A 23,519-nucleotide genomic window follows, 5' to 3' on the forward strand; every position below is an offset into this window, starting at 1 on the left:
AGAAAGCATAGCCCAGGCCTGAAACCCCCCAACATGTGAAGCCCTTAGGACATAGCCAGTATTATACATTGCTCTCCGAAGAACAAAAACTGCTTCCTATCTCAATAAAAGAGATTTGGAAATGTTAGAGAAATAAGCTCAAGAGTTGTGCCTTAAGCAAATATGTTAGAACTCCAGGAAGACTAACGCTATTGGTTTTGTTAGTGAGGACTACAAGTGTTTTTTTTGTGTTAATTAAGGTCAGAGCACTGAGCATGTGGCTTAAGAAGAGGGTATTCAGATACAGAAGTGATATATGATATAAAACATCAGGTCTTCTTATGAAGAATCAGTTTCTTCCCCAGTGACTTCATGCTACTTTCTGTAAAATGTTGAATGGCAGCTTTTAGCAACATTAAGTATTTGAGCACTGTGATCTCACAATTCGTGGTGGTTGCCATGGTTTTCACAAAAGATGGTGATAGAGAATGCTGGAAACTTAAGAACCCAAGAAATTCAGATAGTTTGGAGTCTCTAAGGAAGTATTCAGCGGGTCTTCTACTTTGAGCATTGAGCAAAGTTTTCTCAATTCTCATCGAAACTTCATAAGCGATCCTGGCATCTTTTCTGCTCACCTTAAGAGACGAATATGGAAGCCTCCATTTAGATTTTTCTGAGCCACACTGTGGGGAGAAGGGAGATGACTCAGACATTACATTTTCTGCTAACCCTTTCTTGCATTTATGGACATTTGTGAACATTCTGACTAATGGGGTAGAATCCTAGGCATCTTTCCTAGCAACCTAGAAATAGCATCCAATTCTTAGGCTAACTAATCCCAGGTGAGGTGAAGATCTGTGGTAAGCCATGGCATTGTCACCATGCAAAACCAAGACGTATGGGAAATGTTTAAATGTGATATTCTTGTGACTGTGGATTATAATTCATGTAAGCAAGACCCTTATTTGCCAAATGAGAGTGTTAATGTTTGGACTTCAAACTGGAACTCTTCCTGGGTTTTGCTTATACTTGTTTTTTCATTTCTTAAAGTAGTTTTAGAATCTGTGGTTGATATATGGATAGTAATGTCATGGTATTAATTTTGCTTTTAAATTGCATCAAGAAGTATCCGAAGGTTTTAAAACTGAATAGTCAATCATAGAGCAGAATAGATTCTATCAGACTCTCGCTACTTTCCCATTGGATCTTGAATCTTGCATCTTGTTTGCATGCATGCACACTGAATATTCTCTGCTAAATTTTTAGCTACTTAGGGCATACCAACTTATCTGCACTTTAGCCTGGTGAGCAGAAGGGTAAGCCTGTGGTTACCTTGAATCCAGAAAAAGCTGTGATTCTGTGGGAACATTTATTATATCATGTTTTCTGCTCTTCTTCTCCTCAAGGGCAACTGAGGGAATGATCCCTCTGAGGCTTTGGCATGAGTCAGTTAGCGTCAGGCTGCTACTTGTGGGCTTTTGGCAGGCAGTGGGCCCCCTCCTCTTCCCCATCCAGGAAGCACATCTTCATCACTGCAGTGCATTCCTACTTCTGTCCTAAATTTGTTTATTAAAAGGGAGGTGTGTGGGGGGGGATATGTGTGTGTGGTATGTAGTGTGTGTGTGTGTGTGTGTGTGTGTGTAGGGAGAGGGAGTTAGAAGAATAGGTGATTCACATGTTTCGAATTCCCTTCCATTTTGTAGGAGGATCACATACTATTTCCAAGACAGAGACTTCCTGTGAGAAACAGATTTCATTAGAGAGTCTGAAATGACAGGAATGGTTTAAATTTAGCACTGGGGAGGGAATGCTGCCTCTAGGTAACATACAACTAAAATGATTCCAAATGTTTTATTTGATGCCAGCTGTGCAGCCTTCTGGATAAATCATTTCACGTCACACACTTCAGAGCAGTTGCTGCAGATGTCTCCCTCTGCCTCAGAGGTCTTTAATGGAAAACAAGCAGCCATGACAGTGCTGCCCCTCATAAAGGAGCTGCTCCCTCCACCCCATCCAGACCGCATTTCCTGCACGATCACCTCATCCCATCAGCTCAGTGACAGGGTTCAATATGATGCAGACCAATAAACTCTGTCCATCGGGACTGAGTTTCCCTGGGTAGGCGAACCACTCACTCCTAGTTATTTTCCTTGGGACCTGGTGAATCATCTTTTGTGCTCTTACGTTGTGTGACTCATTTCAGGCTATTTTCTGCCCAGTCTCAGCCTGGTGGCTCATTTCTGGAGAAGGCCCTGCCTCGTCTGTTAAATGTCATGGTTCAGAGCACCGCACTTCGTAAGAGCCTCCTGCTCACTTCATTGGAGATTAGTGTAGTTAAACAGTAAGAAGATGACAAAGAAGAAATTGCTTTTGTGTGGGTGAAACTACCCAGGCCTCTGAGAGGCTTATTTTAAGACCATAATTTGCATATTGCTTTATGGTGATGACAATGTTGGCCTTCATAATTTTGTTCCCTTTGCTTTTATCAGGAGACATATGTGTATCAAATGCAGAATGTGAAATCAACATCTGCTTAAAGAAGTTTTCAGAACAGACGTGATTAGTGGTTGTTCCCATTTTCTAATGGCTTCCCTTCCCCTCCCCGCTTCCGTTTTCCTTTTCTACATGTACATTTTGGAGAAAAAAAAAAATTTTTCCTTGAATGCCCTTTCTAATTTGTAAAAATGTTTTTCTAGAAGAAGCATTACTAGTTAAATCAGAAAAATAAGAGTTTATGCAGTATACCTAGAATTGATAAATTTTACCTTCTCTAGAGATTTGAGGACATTTTTTAGTCTCTTAGATACTAATGAAGCTAGTAGCAATTACTGCTTTGACTGAAGGGCCAGGAAGAGCTCAGAAAGGTCTGCTTCAGGTGTGCAGGGTGAGTGTGGCCATCCCACTGCTGTGATTCCAAATGGCTGGGCTGGCTATGGCCCTCAGCCAAATGTTGAATTTTCTCAGTAGAACAAAGGAAATATTTCCCCAATTGTTTGATTTAATCATCTTTCTCCTTTGGGAAAAAATTTAGGTTTTTACAAGGGTCAGAATAAGCATTTCCTAGATTAGGAAGCAAGTTGTGAAATATTTTTCTGGGTCAGGATAAAAAAGTCCATTACCCGGAGGTATTCTCAGGATCTGGTTCAAGGCCAAAATGCCTCGAAAGTTTAGGTTTGGTCTGAGGAAAATGTGACAGGGAACGCTTGCATCCCTGAGCTGGAGAGTTACCTAATGAACTGAAAGTTCCAATGGAGTCTATGCAATGGTCCTGATGAGAATTGCTTTTAATAGAGTGTTCCTGACCAGCCATCGTCAGCTTAAAGACTTGCGGCCCCTCCTACAGCTGCAGCACAGAGAACGTAGGGCATGGCATGCTCTTGCTGTATGTTTTAAATTAGCTTAGTCAAGCTATAAATATTTTTAGTAATTTCTAAAAAATGAAATGTTTCTGTCTAAACCAGAAGACTGGGTTGTGCAATACAAATTAACATCTTATGGAGGTGAGGTCTGGAGAACAGAATGGGGAGAGTGTTTCTGACTCTGGATGGCCTAATAGACTTAGTTATAATTGGTCATATTTGCTCTGAGGATTTCTTAGTTACCTCAGGCATGAAATTCAAATTCCTGCCCATAGACTCTAATGACTTCCATCGGCTGACTTCCTCAGATTATTCTCAATACTTACCTTCTCAGGAGCTGCTTCTGATTGATTTTGCCTCAACTTAAGGCACTTTTATAACCAGTGTAATTTCTATCTTCCTTTAGGTCCTTCTCTGTGTTTCTCCCCACCACCTGGCCCCACCCATAATTGATACCAAAGGAAACCCTCTCATCTCAAGAACATTTTCTGAAGAAATCGAAACAATTTCTAATCACTTACCCTCACCTCCTCTCTTTTCATTCTGTAAGCAACATTAATCTTATATACAGTGTACCCTTGGCATTCACTGGAGATCCATTTTGAGTGTCTTCAGAATAGGAAACTGCTCTAAATACCATGCTGCATTAGAATGGTTATAGTATTCAAGTAGGTAGAAATGAAATGTCATATACATAACCTTCTTCTCTTTCTACTTCTACTACCTCAGAGAATGAAAAATTAAAAAAAATGATGAAGGAAATACTAGGCAAAGATGGATTTCTTGAACTGAAAAACATAGAAGGCTTGGGATGAACTAGATGATACCAAAATATTTTCAGACTTTGGAACTAGCAATGGTAGTTTAATTGAAGTTCTGGTTAACCAGATCTCTGCTAGGTCCTTGGCAACAATTACCTATTGTCACCCCTCATTTTCACAGTTAAAATGAACCAAATATGACAAGGCAGATATGATCTAATAATTATTATAGTTTGTTGACAATAATGATGGTACTAGAATGTGTTGTAAGGATAGAAAAAGGAAAGAGTTAAAAGAAAATTTTTAAATTCCGCTCCTCCCAAAATCATCTGTTGGATTGAACCTTGTGCTAAGATGTGGATGCAGACACACAATCATACTCTTTGATCCTAATGATTACAGAGGCCATGGGGCAGTGGGAACTGGAATAAAAAAGTGAATTGGATTTGAGAATTCATATACAACTACAGGGAAGTGAAATGGAGAAAGCTTGATCTGATTGGAGGAAAAAGCTGCCAGGAAAGAGAAAGCCTAGTCTAGGATGGTATTGAGACTTCCCTTGGGAGAGGAGGTGAATGGTGGTGTCATTCCACTGAGAAGAGCGATGTCATCCCAGGAGCAGTGCTGGAACCTCTGAGGTCTGCATTCACTGGAACTACTAAAGATACTGCAACGCTAACATGGCCCAAACCAGGACTCTTAATTTCTATTCTCCACCCCCACCCTCTTTTCTTGATTATTTTGCTGTTTTTCAGTTAATGGCATCCACTCAAAGAAACTCAGTTACTCAAAGGAAAAAAAAAAGCCTAAGGATAATTCTTAGTTCTTTTATTATTTGCTATTCCTCCAAACATAGTGTATGTCAATGTATTTCCGAAATATGTCCCAAAGACATCTCTTTATATCTCCACTGCTACCTCTTTTCCAACACCAATAGAAGTTTAAGCCAATGAGTGTTTCCAATGGCATGATTTTAATTCTGTCTTCTCTTTCAAAACAAAAATAGGAAACTACCATCAGAATATGCAGCTCTTGGGTGTTGGGGCTCCAGGCACATCACAACATCTAGTGACCTCTTCTTTTCCAACTCTGCACCCTTTAACAATACTAGTTATGTGAGATCTCTTCTTGATAGAGATGAAAGAAGACACAAGAAGATAGTGTGTGACTTTGGGCCATACACAGTTTCCCCCCATCTATTGTGGTAGGGTTCATGGGGTTATATTTGTAGTGTTTGAGCTACTAGGGGGGTGCCCTCCTTTTCTCTCCTCCATTCTCTCCTTTCCCATTTCCCTTTAGCCCATATTCTTCCAAGGAGTCCCTCTTCTACCATCTTAAAGGGAACCTCAGAGCACACATCCATTTTCAGAGCAGGATATCCATCTGGGAATAATTAGCGGAGAAAGAAAAGAGAAGATTGTACAATAACTCTTTCTCAATCTCGGGAATTCGGGGTAAAGACAATAGATTGGACTCTAATCAAATTTTGTTACAAATTCATTGATTTCAAACTATGTAATTTTCAAAACTCTCGATAAAATCTCAAAACACATTTCATCTATTTAATTATAATTTTATCTCCAATAGACTTAAATGTTATTTTTAAGATCAACCTAAGGTGAAGCAAATCAAAATAGTAAATAGTTATGCTATTAACTTTTAATAAAGCAAAATAGCAATTGAGAATTTTTAAATAATATGGCTCTACAACCCCATTTCTGAAAAATCCAAGGTATTTCACAGAATTCCTAAATATAGTTTTCAAAAGGTTAAAAATATAAAGTATAAAAACAATTGATGCTGCTTTATAAAATTAACCTAGCTTCCACAAAGACTTCCTGGAGTCAATATTTATTCTTTGCTAAACCCATTAATATCTGCATAATTCCAGTCTTTCTAAGTTCAAAATGATTTGAACACACTTTCTCTTTCTTTAGTTTTGGCTGAATTTAATAACTATATGATTTTTGATGTTACTTTTTGAGAAAAATCATATTAAAAGTCTATTCATCACTTTCTAGACACTTTTCTTTTTGTATCACCTTTAATCTTTATATTCAAAATGATTCTGATTACAGTTAGAAAACTGAGCCTGAAATTGTTTTTAGGATCCAAAGAAAGAGAGAAAATAATCTACATGATAGAAACACCTAGGAAATTATAGTGGAAGCAGGCAGAGAAATAAATAGCTTTAATATACATTTGGGAGATGAAATTAATGGAACTCATTGACAGATTAGATGAAAGGGTAAGGAAAAGCAAAAAGTCAATGATCATTCCTAAGTTCTGGTCTTTAGCAAGGTGATGGTGATCACACCAACTACAGATAAGGGAATGTTGGAGGAGAAATCAGAGTTAGTGGGGCAGGTGGGAATTAGAGAGTTCTTGTTTTGTCATGTCCCATGGAGGTATCAAATATATAATTTTGGAAGCTCTATGTGGGGTTAGTGGTTACCTCCCATGGCTGCTCCTTTCTTTTCCATTACCATTGTGTGGCACCCATATTATCTGGAGGGAATTGGCTCCTCAGTTGGAGACTAGAATTGATATTGATTGTTTTATCTCAATCATGATAATTCTTCCTGTCTTATTGACTAGTCACTGGTTCAGTAAATCTAGATTTAAACTACTCTGCACATTGCAGCGCCTTATCCAAAGGAATTAGATTAACAGTAAGTCTGTAAAAATTTTGGACACATGAAACATTCAGAGCACTGAGAAAGCTATCAGAAATCAATTTTCTTTCACATTTTCAATGGCATGATTTGTGGTTGTGAAGTGTGGGACTACCACTGTCACTTTGTCAACAAGGGGACACTGGCTTAAGGATGAATCGAATAACGTGAAAGATAGGATAGAGAGGTAGAAAGAAACCGATCCCCTGACAACATCATTGAACCACAAGAACCATCTTGTCTCTGGACTTTTTGGTTGTGTTAGCCAATAACTTTCCTGTAATATTTAAGACAGAGTTTGATTTTTTTATTTGTTTGCAGTATGAGAGACCTAACTGATAACTCCTGCATGAGTTATTAGCATGTAAATAGTGTTTAAATCATGAGACTGGATGAAATAATCTGCAGACAGAATGTAGAGAAGGAAGATTGAATTCTGTCATTGAACCTTAGAATTTGACTAGGAGGAGGAGGAGGAGCATGCAAAGAAAGAGAGAAGAAACTGGAAGAATCCATGAAGTTCTATAGAGAAAATTCTTCAAGAAGAAAAGAGTGGTCATCCTTTTGAGATTTATTGGGAATCTGGGTAACGTAAGGTCAGACACCATCCTTGGAAATGCAACATACAGATTGTTAATGTGATTGCAAGAGCAGTCAATGGAGAATAGGATGAAAGACTGATAGGAGATACTGGCTGAAAGGCAAAAGAGGGTTAGGCAGTGAAGACTATTAGTGGATACAAATTTTGAGACATTTTTCCATGAGGAGAAGAGCAGTAAGCCAGGTATAGAGGCCGATATGAGATTTAGAGGAGCTTGCTTCCCTAGATATATATATATATATATATATATATATATATATATATATATATATATATATATATGTATTTTTTTTTTTGAGAAAGGATAATATAAACATGACCATGTGCTTATGGAATGATCCATGGGAGAATAGAGGAAATTGTAGAAGTGATGTCCTTGTCAAGGCAAAGGGAGAAAAGGAGATATTTCATAGGCATAGAGACACTTGCCTTATCAAAGAATGGAATAGAGAACATGGGTATGGATAAAAGTAGATTTGTGGATTTGTGGCAAGAATATAGAACAATTTGTTTTATTTTCTTGTTCAAGGATGAATAAGCTTTATCAGCTAAGATGTAGGGAAAGAATGTGATTAAAACATTAGTCCTTTAAATCATACTCCTTTATAGGAAGAAATTGTATTAGGCTCTTGGGAAATTGTCTTTTATGTTCTTGATGTTCTAAAACCCTTTATAGTAAATTTCTTATTGAGAAAGTGTTCTTTATTATTTTATTAAAAAGTTTGCTGGGCATAAATGGAGGTAAAGGAGTATTGGAGGGTGGTTGTCTCTTTTGCTATCAGTTTTCTCTTAAAGCTGATTTTAGTGAGAAGGGAATTTGAATTTTTTTCTGCCCCAAATATTTATAAGCTAATGACATTCATTATTTTCATTCCAACATGGAGCATCTATTTGCTACAACTAAGTTAGCTCATATCTGTGCTCCTCATTGACGTAGCCCCCACCTTTTCTTTTTTCATTAAATGTCTTCCAGTTCTTTGATTGGGAGGACTTTGTCAAAACTTGAGAAAATAGTTTCTAACCCTTATCCAAAACTATAACAAAATTGTATTTTCTCAAAAGACTAGATGATGAATAAAATAAATTCCCTTTCTCTAGACAGTTTTGTAATAAGCATTAAGTTGAAAAACTACATAATGTTTCAAGATGATTAGCTATGACTTCTAGTTATATGTTAATGGGAGGTTCTTATTACATCTCAATTATAGCTTTTAGATAACAAAATAATTTGAGTTAATTATGAAAACCATGTGGGGGAGGAAAAGTGTGTGGGTTATTGTTTTATGAACACTATTAGGTTTGTGCTCATTTGGGGCAGTGTAAAAACAACTTTTTTTTTGTATAAAGCCTCTCGGGGACTTGCAATACAACTTCTTTTGTATGCAGCTTCTCTCGTTGCACAATTCTGAAGGGCCAACACAGCCATCAGACCTACCTACAGAAATAGTTTCCAATCCTGATGACACATGGCTAAAAACAAAGACTAGTTTCATTTGAGTAAAGTCAAATCTAGGTCAAACCATCTTCTCTGAACCAAAGAAGTTTCGGGCCTAAATGAAAATACAAGAATTTTTAGTTAGTTTGTTTAATATACATAGATCAGAAAAAGAATAAAACACACATTCATAAAACATAGTCACTGGGCCAGTTCCTGTTTTTTTAAAAGGGAATGAGTTAAAACTACCTTGAAGATGTTTAGGTAAAATAGAAAATTTCCACCAATATGTAGTTATTTAGATCTAAATTTGCACATATGACAGATTATACACAATATATAATAAAAACATAATTTGTACATGAAATAATGTGTTGGGCTGGGGTTGTGGCTCAGTGGTAGAGCGCTTGCCTAGCATGTGTGAGGCACTGGGTTCGATTCTTAGCACTGCATATAAACAAATAAATAAATAAATAAAGGTTCATCAATAACTAATAAAAATATTTAAAAATATAATGTGTTATATATAAAACTTACATATATCATATATGTATAATTTAAAATTCAATATATATGAGGTTCAAATTATATAATTGTGTATGTTTTATATATATGTTTGTGTATGTTTATTATATATATGTATATATAATGTAGCATTCAATTTTAATGGCAGGGAAGTGGTAGGAGTCAGAGTTCAAATAGCTGTGTTAAATATTTAAAGCTGATTCTGAAAGTGGTTCTCTTATTGCATTGAATGGGTCAGCAACTTCATGTTGTAAGTATAAATGCATTTTTCAAAGAAGTGGAGCTCATTTGAGTGATTCTTACGCTGAAAATGTTAGATATGGGTTCGTTTGGATGAATTTGTTTGTGGGATTATTAGTAAAATATTCAATGTATTTTCAGTTTGCCCCTATGAGAGAGTGAAGTTTAGGGTCAGTACTAGTCAATCAGTAATCTGCCTATTAATTTTATTTTATTTTTCTTGATTGAGACAGTTATCTCTGTCCAAAATGCAGAAATGAAAGAGGTGAGGTTAAGAAATGAGAAAGGAAAATAAAGTCCCAATCATTAGCCTTGGCTTTGTGTCTTTTCTCCTGCTTCTTCCCTTTCTTCCCAGTAAAGGATGCCATACATACTTTATCACTGGGACTTTGTAGCCTTTTGCCAACTTTGTAATTTGTTCAGATATAGCCAGAGTCAAGCAGTTATTTGAACAAAACTCTTGGCTTTTCACCAAGTCATCCAGACCAATTTGCCCTGACACATTGGTAGGGCCAAGGAGAGATGCATACATAGTCCTGTCAAAAGAGATGAGTCCAGTGTTGGGAGACAGCAGGGCATAGGTGGCCTGCACAAACTTACCACCATGGAACTTGATCCCAATAACAGCATAAGGAAGAAAATCAAACAAATTCTGCTCCCTTCCAAGAGAAGCAGATGGTTTTCAGTTTTCCCTTGGATATGTCTAACATTCAGAATGTTTAGACAGAACATAGTGCAAGATTTAAGGGGCTGTAAATATTTTTTTTAAAGTTTTTCTTTTAGAAATATTTAGGTATATGAAAGTGATAAATGAAATTTTGGACAATTATATCATCTTTATTTTATTTACTGTTTTTTCAAATGGAAAGAAAAGCATAAACTGCAAGTTTAACAGATATGTGAATGAAATCTAATATTTCATAGTGGCTTAATTTTGAATTGCCTCACAGTCCTGATTCCTTCCTCTGCCACAGAGAACATAGGGTAACCAAAACCCAGAGAGATTTTCATTTTCTGTCCATAATATGGGGTGTCTCAAAGTGCATTCTCAGAACTAGTTCTGGTAACTGCTCCTTGTTGAGGGTTGTAGGTCTTTACTCTAAATCCTCACCCTAGGTCCTCAGTTGACAATAGGCATAACCACGTGACTTGCCTCAGCCAATGAAATGGCACACAGGTACAAGTATCACTTCCAGCAAAAACTTTAAGAACATCACATAGTTCTACTACTTTACTTTCTTCCCCCACAAAACTGGCAACAGTCTTAATTCAAGAGTGAAGAAAATGCTGAGTAGAACCACAGTCAAGTTCAGCTGCCATGCAAAATGAATAGGAAATAAAGCATTGTTATTAGAAACCATTGAGTTGCTTTCCTTTTAAAATTTTGTTACTCCAGCATTACCTAACTTACAGTTACTGATACATTCTTAGAAACAAGTAGATATTGTGTCAAATAAATGTTGGAAGGTTTGAATATGATATCCTACTTAGAGAATAATAAAGTACATTGATATTTTAAAGACTGTAAAATAATTCTGCAAGAATGAAAACTGCTTACCACTGAGAATCCTGCATTTTCCCAATTATCTTGACTTAATAATTATTTTAAATTATTAATTACTAATATTTAATTACTGTTAATGAACATATTTTTTAAAGAGCTATCCTAAAGCATTTTTTTTTCTTTTATCTGATAGATTGATTCAAAAGCTGGTAGCTTTTGTGAAGTTTGCCAATCATTAACTACAAGCTTCATTCTTTTTTATTTTATTTATTCATTCATTTATTCTTTCATTCACTTACTAACGAATAGCTATGCCAGTGTTGGAAATACTAAAGTTTCCCACTGTTAATCTTGTTGGATGTTCAAGAAATATTACTGTCATTGACATGTATAACTTGATTTAATTTCTGGCTACATTTTTAAGCTTTGACATAGTAACAAGTTTTGGGAGTATGATTACTGCTGGTTATGGCTTGTATGTCCAAACTGGTCACTGCTCCAGTGTCTATTTCCTAGTTTTACATGTTAGGTTCAGGAATGAGGATCTTGATATTATTATTCTAGTTTCTTGCCAAACTTGGGGCAGGAGAAAAATCTTTGTGCATGGTTTAGATATGCTTTGAGTGTGTCCTCCAAGAGTTCATATGCTGGGCTGGCTGGGGTGGTGCATGTCTGTTATCCAAGCGACTCAGGAGGCTGAGGCAAGAGTATTGCAAGTTAAGAGACAAACCTCAGCAACTTAGGCCCTACGGACTTAGTGAGACCCTGTTTCAAAATAAAGCATTTTAAAAAAGGGCTGGGGATGTGGCTTAGTGGTGAAGTACCCCTGGGTTCAAACCCTGTACCAAAAAAAACAAAAAAAAAAAAACAGAGTTCATATTCTGTAAGGCTAATTCTTAATGGACAATGTTGGGCATGGTGAGGCATTTAGAAAGTGGGCTTAGGGAAAAATAATTTGGTCAGTGAAGGCATCGTCCTCTGAAGGGATTAATGTAGTTCTCGTGGAACCCTGTTTAGTTCCAGTGAAAGTGAGTTTTCATGAAAAGAGCAAGCTTGACCTTTGAATTGTTTTGCCTTCCTGTCTCACCATGCAATGTCTCCCTCTTACACATGTTCCTACCATGATGCCCTCTACCATGTTGTGATATAGCCAAAGTGGTATCACCAGAGACCAAACAGATGAAACCATCCAAAGGCCAACAATCAGATTTAACTCAACAAAGTCTATCCCCAGATGTATTATAATTAAGCTCTCAAAGGTGAAAAATAAAGAAGATTCTTAGTACAGTTAGAAAATAAAAAGAGGTGTCCTAATATACCTTACAGCAGACTGTTGAACAGAAACCTTACAGATAAGGAAAGATTGGCATGCAATTTTCACAGTAATGAAGGAAAAAAGAAAGAAGGAAAGAAGGAAAGAAAGAAAGAAAGAAAGAAAGGAAGAAAGGAAGAAAGAAAAGGCAACCCAGGAAAACTGTACTTTAAAAATGAAGGATGATAAAGACATTCTTAGACCAAAAAAAGCTGGAAGCATTTATCACCTCCTAACCTATAAGAAATACTAAAAAATAATTCTTCAAATTGAAAAAAGAGAGACGCACATTAACGAGAAAGAAGAAAACATCAGATTGTATAAAACTCACAGGTAAGAGCAACTGTGAAGATGAATTCAGAATGCTCTGTATTGTAAACATGCTACATGAAACATTCAAATCTTTAGTATGAAAATGAACAGCAAAATAATTAAAATAATAATGATAATAACTTTAATTCAGTATCCTCTTTGACCACAAAGAGGATTAATAACTTAATCCTCTTTGTGGTCAAAGAGGATACTGAATATGATTTAAGTTTCTTTATATTTTTAGGCTTGTTTTGTGGCTTATATCTATCCTGAAGAATGTTCCACGTATCTCAGGGAATGTAAGAATGGTTCAACATATGCAAGTCAATAAATATGGTACACCACATCTACAGAATGAATTGCAAAAGCCATATGATCATCTCAATAGAGGCAAAAGAAAAAAAAAGGCATTTGAAAAAGTTCAACCTCAAATTATGAACTAATTAGGTATAGAGGGAATGTTACATAACATAACAAATATCATATGTAATAAGCCAATGGATAACATTATATTGAATGTGGGAAAGCTGAAATCTTTCTAAGCCTAGTATTTGGAATTTAGCCAGATTAAATTAGTCAAGAAAAATAAATATATAGCATTCAAATTGGAAGAGACAAAGTAAAATTGTCACTGTTTGCAAATGTCATGAGTTAGTATTTAGAAAACTCCAGAGACTCTACTAAAAATTATTAGAACCAAAGAATGAATTCACCAAAGTTACAGTATAGAAAGTCAACCTACAAAAATAAGGAGCATCGCTACACACCAATAGTGAACTATCTGAAATAGAAATCAAGGAAGCAATCTCATTTAAACAATTACTTCGAAAAAAATATCTAGGAATAAATTCAGCTTAAGAAATGAAAGTTTTCTACATTTAAAACTGCAGACATTGATGAAAGAAACTGAAGAAGATGCACACACATGCACACAAACACAATGGAAAGACATTATATATTGATGGATAGGAAGAATCAATACTGCTAAACTATTCATACTACCCAGAGTAATCTACTGATTCAATGCAATCCCTATAAAATGGATAATGATAGCCTTCACAGATCTAGAAAAAACAATCCAAAACTTTGTATGGAGTGACAAAACAACCCCAAATATCCAAAACAATCTTAGGCAAACTAACAAAGTAAAGGAGGCATTACACTACCTGACTGTAAAATCTGCTACAAAGTTATAGTAATCAAAATAGCATGGTATTGGCATATAAACAGATGCAGAGCAATGGAACAGAATTGAGAGACTAGAACTAATCCCACACATTCATAGCCAACTTATTTTTGAAAAGGTGTTTAGAACATGCATTGGAGAAAGAATAGACTTTTTAATAGATGATTCTGGGAAAATTGGTTCTTCACATGCAGAAGAATGGAATTAGAATTCTATCTCTCACCATTAACAAAAATCAACTCAGAATGGACTAAAACTTAAATGTATGACTAGAGAAAAATGAAATTACTAGAAGAAAACATCTGGATATTGGAATGGGCAAGGGATATTTGTGGACACAACCTCAAAAGCACAGGAAACAAAAGTAAACATAGACAAATGGAATTATAAAAAAAAAAAAACATAAACCTTCTGCAAAGCAAAGGAAACAATCACCAGAGTGAAGTGACAACATACAGGATGGAAAAAAAATATTTGCAAACTATACATCTGACAAGAAGTTAATATCGAAAAACTCAACAGTAAAAACACAAATAACTCACTTGTTCAGGGCAGTAGTCTGAAATAGACAATTCTCAAAAATAAAATAAAACAAAAACAACAACAACCCCCCCACACACATATACAAATAGCCAAGAAATACATGAAAAAATGCTCAACATCACTAGTCATGAGGGAAATGCAAGTCAAAACCACAATGATATATATTACCACATTTTTGTAAGTACATCTATTATAAAAAAAGACAAAAGAGAACAAGTGCTGGCAACAATGTGGACAGAAGCAAATCCTTGCATACTGTTGATGTGAGTGTAAATTTGCACAGTCATTATGGAAAGCAGTATGGAAATTCCTCAAACAAATTAAGAATAATATTACCATATAATCTAGCAATCCATTCCTGGGTATAGATCCAAAGCAAGTTTGATCAGTCGGTTGAAGAGTCATCTGCACTCACACGTTTATTGCAACACTGTGCACATAGACAAGATGTGGAAACAACCTAATTGTCCATCAACTGATGAATGGATAAACAAAATGTGGTACCTACCACGCAGTGAAATACGATTTAACCATAAAAAGAAATAAATTCTTGCCATTGACAAAATACAGATGGAACTAGAAATCAATAAATAAGTCAGGCACAGAAATACAAATACCCCGTGATCTCACTCATATGTAGAATATAAAAAGTTGATCTCATAGAAATTGCGAGGAAAATGGAGGTTACCAGAGGCTGGGAGGATGGGGGAAAGGGAGGAATGGGAAAAGTTGGTCAATGGATAGTTGTAGTTAGGTAGGAGTCAGAAGTTCTGTTGTACTCAGTAGGGTGACCATAGATGGTGAATGTGGACTGTATATCTCAAGAAGTTAGAAGAAAGTCTTTTGGATGTATTCCCTAAAAAGAAGTGATAAACTTTTGTGAAGATAGATACCATAGATTTGTTTAACCTGATTACACAGTGTATACATGTATTGAAATATCACATTGTACTCCAATAATCTGTACATTATTATTATTATTATTATTATTATTATTACAGCACTAGGGATTGAACCCAGGAGTGTTTAGCACTGAGCCATGCTCCCCACCCCTTTTAGTTTTTTATTTAGAGACAGGGTCCCAATAAGTTGCTGAATCTGGCCTAGAACTCGCAATCCTCCCAACTCAGCCTCCCAAGTCACTAGGATTTACAATCATGTGCCACCTTGCTTGGCTGATATGTACATTTTTAAAATGAATTTTAAAAGCCAACAAACAATAAACTAGGTACAGCTGTGAAGGGATTTTTGCAGATGCAATTGAAATCCCTAATCAGTAGATTTTTAATTAGGGAAATTATTCAGATGGGTCTGACCTGATTACTTAAGCCTTGTAAAAGCAGAAAGAATTTTCCTTTTAGTTTCAGAAGAGTAAGTAAGAAATTTGAAATATGAGAAGGATTTAACACATTGTTACTGGCTCGAAGATGGAATGGGACATATGGCAGGGAATGTGATTGGCCTCTTGGAGCTCAGAGCAGCTCTGATAGCCAGGAGGAAATGTGGGTCTGAGCCCTACAATCTCCAGAAGTGACTCTGCCAATTATTAGCAGGTTTCTCCCCAGTGTCTCTAGACAAGAACAGCCTGGCTAATACTTTGATAATACTCTGCAGAGAACGGAGCTATACCAACCTGGCCCTATTGAACTGGATCTGTAGAACTGTAAACTATAGAAATAGAGAACTTGCTGAAACCATACTACTATGAGCTCATAAATGATATTTTAGGCTGCTAATTTGTGTTAATTAGTCATGCAGCAATAGAAAATGAATAAAGGCACCAAAGACTTTTTTCTCTCTTTTGTCCTGGCTGGGGTTTCTAATTCTAGTTTGGAGAAGTCGGAGGGGGAGAGGGAAACCTGTCCATCCTTTGTTTCTCCAAGGCATTCTATTTATACCTCTTTCTTTCATCTCCTTCAAAGCCCTCATATGATGTCTTAAAGGTTTAGACTTTTAGAAAGCAAAATCCAGAGAGTCTTACAAGCCACTTCTGACACAAGCTTTCCCTTCTTCCATCCTCAAAAACACACAGTACCTTCGGGAATAAGATCAGAGCCTACTAACTGTTTGAAAGTGGGGAAAGGAAAGGGAAAACTACAAGGAGGGGAAAGTGCTTTGCAAAGTGTTATCTTCACATATTGTTCCATCCCGACAGCTTCATCCCACTTCTGCATGGATTGAGACATGGCAAAGAAATATTTTCCAGGAGAGACCTGGTGGCACCTGATCATGAGTCAGCCTGGCTTTATGCACAACTATTCAGGCCCACCCCTTACTACAGTGAGTAAGTGGCACAGGATAAAAGACCACCTCTGCCGAAAGCCATACCCTGGGTTCTGGCCAGTGGGTGACACTTCAAGGGGCAAAGCTCTGAGATGGCAGCACGAGGTGACAAAGGAATTGCAGAGAAGTTACTAATTCCAGAGACTCCCAGTCAAAGGGAGAAATCATTTGGCAAAATTTCCTGCTATCAGACTCTCAACACCTGTGGACCCAATCCCAATTGACAATTTCACGAATACACATCTCTCTTGGGTCCCAAGAAGTTCCTGGAAAATAGGTGGTTGAGAGATTGTGCTTCTGATAATTATAGGTGAAACAACTCACATCTTTCTTTCTCCAGGAGAAAGAAAATAGAATTAGCAAGCAAATAGAATTAGCAGTTTCCATTTACTCAGTGCCCATCTTTTGCCAGGAAATATGCAATACATTATGTAGTTCAGCCCTCACACACCTCCTAAGTGGTAGAATCAGGGTCAATCAGAAAAGAAGGATCAGGGCGGGGCTGACCAGGCTCCATCTAACAGAGCTTGCCTCTCACTGCTCCTGCTCTCCACTGTGTAGAGCAGGCTTCCTCTCACATGAGAGCTTACAACAAAGTTGTCTGAGTGTAAGAGATGGGCAGGAATCTCACGTTTCTCAGGGGCAGTAAGAATAGGCATGTGGGTGACTCTGTTTAAACTGATTGGCAAAGAATACAAATTGGATGGGAAGTTGTGATTATTTTGAGTGTCTGCAGTGTAACAGGACATACTCCCAATGAACTCCAAAATGTGGTTTTATTTGTTTGCACTCAATATGGCTGTCTGGGGAGCTCCATCAGCTCAACACTATTTTAGGTCTTATTGTATGTGAATGGGAAGAATCATTCACTCCTCTCTATCCAAAAAAATATTTCATTCAAACTGCATCTATTACATTTATCACATTGTATTAAAGTGTGTTGTTACCAAACATTTTGCCCCCACCATTAGTACTTATTCTTCTTTCCCAAGATAATTGTAAATCTAGTGTATTACATATTAGTGGGACTTCAGCAATTAGGGGGAAAAATCAAGAAATTCTTGAATTGTCCTGGCCACAGAGACATAAGGGTTTATCTTCTAGAATATTCTTAAAAATTTGCCAGGGTTTTCTCCAAAAGCAAAAACTTTTCTGACCTCCTCTCTGGTGCTTGAGCCAAGGGGTAAATGCCAACAGGCTATCTGAGACAAGATATCCTACTTAAGATGGAGGTCAAGGAAACAGTCATCAGAGCAGGGTCTAAGGTGATACCTGGGGCTCAGGTGTGAGTTGCTGGTCTGAAGTGCAAATGAGTAAAGTTCATTTTAAGTAAAAAAAAAATTAAAACTTTAAAAAGTTAAATTTTTAAATAAAAACAATAACAAAAATTTTTTGATTACTACTATTCTCCTGTGCTTCCAAAGAAGTCCCTGCTGAAAAATAATTACAAGGAAGTAACTGGCCTCGAAACCTCTGCTTCACTATCTAACTCTCCTTCTTCTCATCTGATCTTTCTACCTCTCTGCCTATGTTCTCCTCCTGCTTTCCCTAGACTCTTCCTGTAAACTCCCAGGTGCTGCCCATCTGTGGGGTTTGTGTTTATAAGTCTTGCATCAGTAGAGGACCTACTTTTTACCTACTTCTTTGCTGGAGGCTTCCCCTTGGCCAATCCTACCCTGCAGATACTGTGTGCCTCGCAGAAGCCAAGTCCTTCAACATCCTCTGAACCAGCTTTCACTGGGACAGGGTTGCTGCATACTGGGAGGAAGGAGTCTTCCTGTTATTCAGTGGGATTGGAGTTGGCAGGTGCTGGAAGCTTTTGCCACTGAACTGAAGAAAGCAAGAGGGTTGATTCATCTGGCAAAGTCTGTTTGAATCATGTAATGTGTTTTCTCAGGCTCCGTGATTAAGCTTTTGTGCTCCTATAGACAATTGTGACAAGTGATAAGCCTGGCAGGCTGTGGTAGCCTGGTGGACGTCTTTCTATTGAGTTCCCAAGGATGTCTTAACAATAAACTCAAATCTGAAACTGTTTGGAAACGGTCTGTTTCTCAAGTTTATCCCAAGGAGCTGATTGTTTTTCTGTGTCTTGATTGTGAGCTAAGTTCTGGTTTTATGATCAGTGTAAATCAGAGTCAAATTGCAGGCTGTTGGAAATGAGTAATACCAAGAAAAGAAAAGATTTTTCATGAAAATACCTTCCCCAGAAGCAACGAAGCTGGACTCCTTATTCTCAATAGAAACTCAGATTATTCTGACCTTAGATTTGATTCTTATTTTGAATATCTGGAGGAGGGAAGTAAAGCATGTTGTGGGGTAGCCCAACTGTATTGGCTGTGCACTGCATTCCAGTTTCAGCAAAGTTACTTCCTCCTCTGATACCATGTTCTTCTAAAGATATTGTGATTAGAACACATGTCCAATGTAGTCTAAGTAGCAAAGACTTTTCAAATATGTCCCTATTGAAGCGTTTGTCCTTATTCTTCCTGCCTGATGCTAAATGAAAGAGATGCAACCTTTTTTTTTTTTTTAATTGACTCAACCCTGGCAAACTTGGTGGCAGATATTGAATGAGTTCTGAGGAATGGTTAAACTCAGTTCATATTTTCTTGTGTCTTGCTTCCCATTCTTACCCACATCACCCTTTGATTTGTCATTAAGTGAGTAGCAATAATACTCCTTCTTCCCTTTTTCTTTTCTGACTCTTTGGCTTCCTTCAGCTTGTTGACATTGAAACTGGCTGGAGCAATTCTTCTGTTTGCAGTATGCCGAAGGAGATCAGCTCTGAATTTGGAAAGATTGAGCAGGAGTAGTATCATACTATTATTTTATTAACAAGGCAGTGATGTTTCTCTTGTACCCTTGAAAGGCAAAGTGAGCTTTTCATCATCCGAGATGAGAAAATTCACAAACAGCAATGTCTTTTCCTTTCATTTTCGCACTATGGTTCCTACTTAAATCTTAACTTGGAGTACTGAACCTAGAACGTACAGGAAATAAAAAGCAAAACAAGCAAAAAAGCCAAACCAAAATGACCCCCAAGGCTGTCTTGTGCTTTCTGCTAAATTCTGCTCTATGCATAACCTCCTACTGGGAGAATGGAGGTGTGGGTCAGAAAACTGTTCAGTGAAAATCAGAAGTTGAAACCCCAAGCTTCTATTAAAAGACAGGCCTGTCTTTTTTTTTTTTTTTCATTTTGCTTCAGAGACCTTTCACAACATCTCTCATTGTGAAAATGGCCCTGAATAATAGCTTCAAATTACCACAGTGGGTAGTTAATATTTATCATGTTAACTTTTTAAGGACCATTAATCATCTTTAATCATGAAGCATATTAAGAATCCTAACAAATTCATGTGGAACCATTTCCTTGGGTGATTTATAAAACCACAGAGACCATCAAATTTCAGCAAATCATTCCATGCAGTGAAAATAATTTAAAATGAATGTAAATCTAAACAAAGTTGGTGTCTGAGCCTTAAGTGGAATATTAATGCAAGTATATTTGATGATACTGTTAAATCATAGAAAAATATCTTTAGGTTTTTATTACTAACAATAAAGGAATTTTACTTAAATATTCATGATTCAGAAAGGCAAACAAAGTCTTAATGATATTATAATGTGTAATAGCAAAGTGAGGTCATGGCCTGTGGATGGAAAAAATTTGATTTGCTTTATAATTGGCCACTTACAAAGTAGGACAGTGACTAAATTTAAAGAAAAGGCATTTGAATCAAGTGCAAATACAAGATTCAATGGATTGTATGTTAGAAAATTTGAACTTGTACTTTTTCTAATTTGTATGCTTTAAGGATTAAAAACAAAATATTGCGATTGAACTTCACTTTTCATGGCATCCCTGCCTCCCCTCTGAATCCCACTGCAGTACTTTCCTTTGCAGGCATGTTCCCTGATGGATAAGTATATATATATTTTCCTACTTAGAGTAAAGTTCTTATTTATTCATTTATTATTAGAGCTTTATGGTTATACATAGTAATTGGGTTCATTCCAACAAACTCAAACATGCATGGAACTCAACTTTGGTTCATGATCCCCCTTTTCTCTCCCATCCTCCTCCCTTCCTCTATTTTCCTTCCTCTACTATCCTTCCTTTCACTCGTCTATTTATTTATTTTGGTTTGTTCTTTTTACTTATACATAAAGATGAAATTCCCCATATTTATATGACCCATAACTTGATTTTTAAATAATTCATTCTGCATTGCCTCCCCTGTCCTGTCCCTCCACTCTGCCTCTCCATCTACTTCTACATTACTGATCTTTCCTGTATCTTTTTGACATCCTATCCTTCTTTCCTCCTTTCCTTTATTTTACTCTAACTTCACCATATGAAAGAAAACATTCAACCTTTGAGGTTCAGAGTCTGGCTTATTTCACATAACATGATGTCCTCCATTTCTGTCCATTGGCCAGCAAGTGCCATAATTTCATTTTCTTTATGGCTCAGTAGAACTCCATTGTGTGTGTGTATGTGTGTGCATTTTGTGTGTGTGTATCACAATTCCTTAATCCATTCATCTATTGATGGGTATCTGGGTTGATTTCATAATTTAACTATTGTGAATTGTGGGGCTACAAACATTGAAGTGGCTGTATTACTATAGTATGTCCATTTTAGTTATTTTGGGAAAACACCAAGGAGTGGGATAATTGTGTCATATGATGATTCCATTATTAGTTTTTAGAGGAATCCCCATACTGCTTTCTAGAGTAGTTGTACTAGTCTGCAGTCCCAAAGCACAAATTTTATATATATATATATATATATATATATATATATATATATATATATATATATATATATTTCAACATCTCTAGCAATCAGGGAAATGTAAGTCATAGATTTCATTTTACTCTAATCAGAATGGCAATCATCAAGAATATAAACAATAATAAATGCTGACAAGGATGCAGGGGAAAATGTACACTTGTGTATTGTTGATGGGTCTGAGAGTAAAGTTCTTTTGCATCTTGAATTTCTGTTAAATCACACAGCAGAACTCCAGCTTGTATGGAGAAGAACATTTCTCTGCTCGTTGTGTTTGCTCTTCAGGCTTGAATTGAAAGGGTAACCAGATAGTTGTGAACATTCCTTTAAAATGTCATTTGTATAAGGCACAGCCTATTATTAAACTGTTGAGCTGTTTTTGTTCATCTTCTGGCCAACCTCAAGGTCATGTCCAATTAAAGAGTTTTTTTTTTCCTGTCTGGGCAGGGATTCAAAAGAAGAATCCTTCTGTGGAGGGGACTCTTCTGCTCTTAATACCTGGTCAAGGTCAGAGGTAACCTTCTCCCATTCCAGGGGCAGAATAAATTGTTGAAGAGAAGACAATGAAAGTCTCAGTTCATGTCCTGAAGGAACTCATCTGGTGAAGAAAACACACAAGAAGCAATTACAATGTAAAAAGGTTATGGAAGAGGGGATGGATGTGTTTGTTTGGTATGTTGGGAATAGTGTGAGACGGTTTTCTGGAAGGGATATTGTTTTAAACTGTGTCTTGAAGATCTGAAAGAGTAAACTATGTAGTAATGGTATTCCAGGAACAGCACTGACAACACAGAGATGGAGAGATGGTTGCACATTTGGGGACGACAGGTCATTGGATTTTGGAGAAAGGGGAGATAATTGTAGAAAAGGGGAGTTAAGTGAAAAGACTCTGAGGAGGAGGACTTTGGTTTGATACTGAGAATCACAACAAACCATTGAAGAATTTTAGGAGAGTGTCATAATTGGATGTCTAAAAGATATTGTATGCAACAGCAATAATAAAAGACTAGAGAAGGGATAAACAAAAGCAAGAAGAATAACAGAAGCAAGAAATACACTAAGGCAGTATGATGGGGGTAGATCAAATACTATCCACAACAATAAAATTTAGGAGTGAATTTAGGAGAACAACTCCCACATTTCTGGGTTGTGACTTTCAATGGATGGTGATATGATTCATTATGAAAGAAGACAGGATAAGGGACTGACTTTGAATTACATTTTTGGCATTTTTATTTTGAGGCTTATGAAATATTCAGATGATGCCTTAAGCTTAAATGGGAGATCAGCTAGATTTATAGGTTTGGGAATCAACAGTATTTAAATATTATATTGACCCTGGGGCCTATTTTGTAGTGTTTAGAAATCTCTGTAATAGGCTGGAACAAGTCTCAATAGATTATTTTATGTATATTATATAATGTTTTCTAGATATTTATTTTATAGATATTTAAATTTATTTGTATTTTTAACTTTTTTATTTTTAATATCTCATAGTTATCACAATTCTGAAAGATGGTAAAGGCATCATTAGTCTTATTTCATAGGGTGGAAACTGAGGTTCAATTTCAATGACTTTTATAAGATTATACAGCTAGTAGTTATGCTGGTCTTCTGACTTCAAACCCAGGACTGTTTCCTATATACCATGGGACCTCTTATATTACAGTGAACAATTGCATAACTAACCACATCCTCCTTCTTGTATCAGGCAGATGTAGATCCCTTAAGAGTTTTAAAACCCAAAGGTACAATAACAACATGAAGATTATACCACAGCACCCCAGCATGCATAACACCATGATAGACATCTCCTTATTTTATTGCTAAATGAATTCTGCATCATGCTTGTTATCTGGAATATACTATAAAAAATGTATGGTTACATAAATAACTCCAATTTATAGGTGCCATGGTTAACACCTTTCTTTCAGTGTATGGAAAACAGATTCCTGAATGGGTACAATTTTGAGATAGATTTATGCCCTGTCCAGCACATGCCTGTCCTG

The sequence above is a fragment of the Marmota monax genome, unplaced genomic scaffold, assembly GCF_021218885.2.
Source record: "Marmota monax isolate L192 unplaced genomic scaffold, Marmota_monax_Labrador192_F-V1.1 WCK01_AAM20220418_F8-fsc00013, whole genome shotgun sequence".
NCBI lineage: Eukaryota > Metazoa > Chordata > Mammalia > Rodentia > Sciuridae > Marmota > Marmota monax.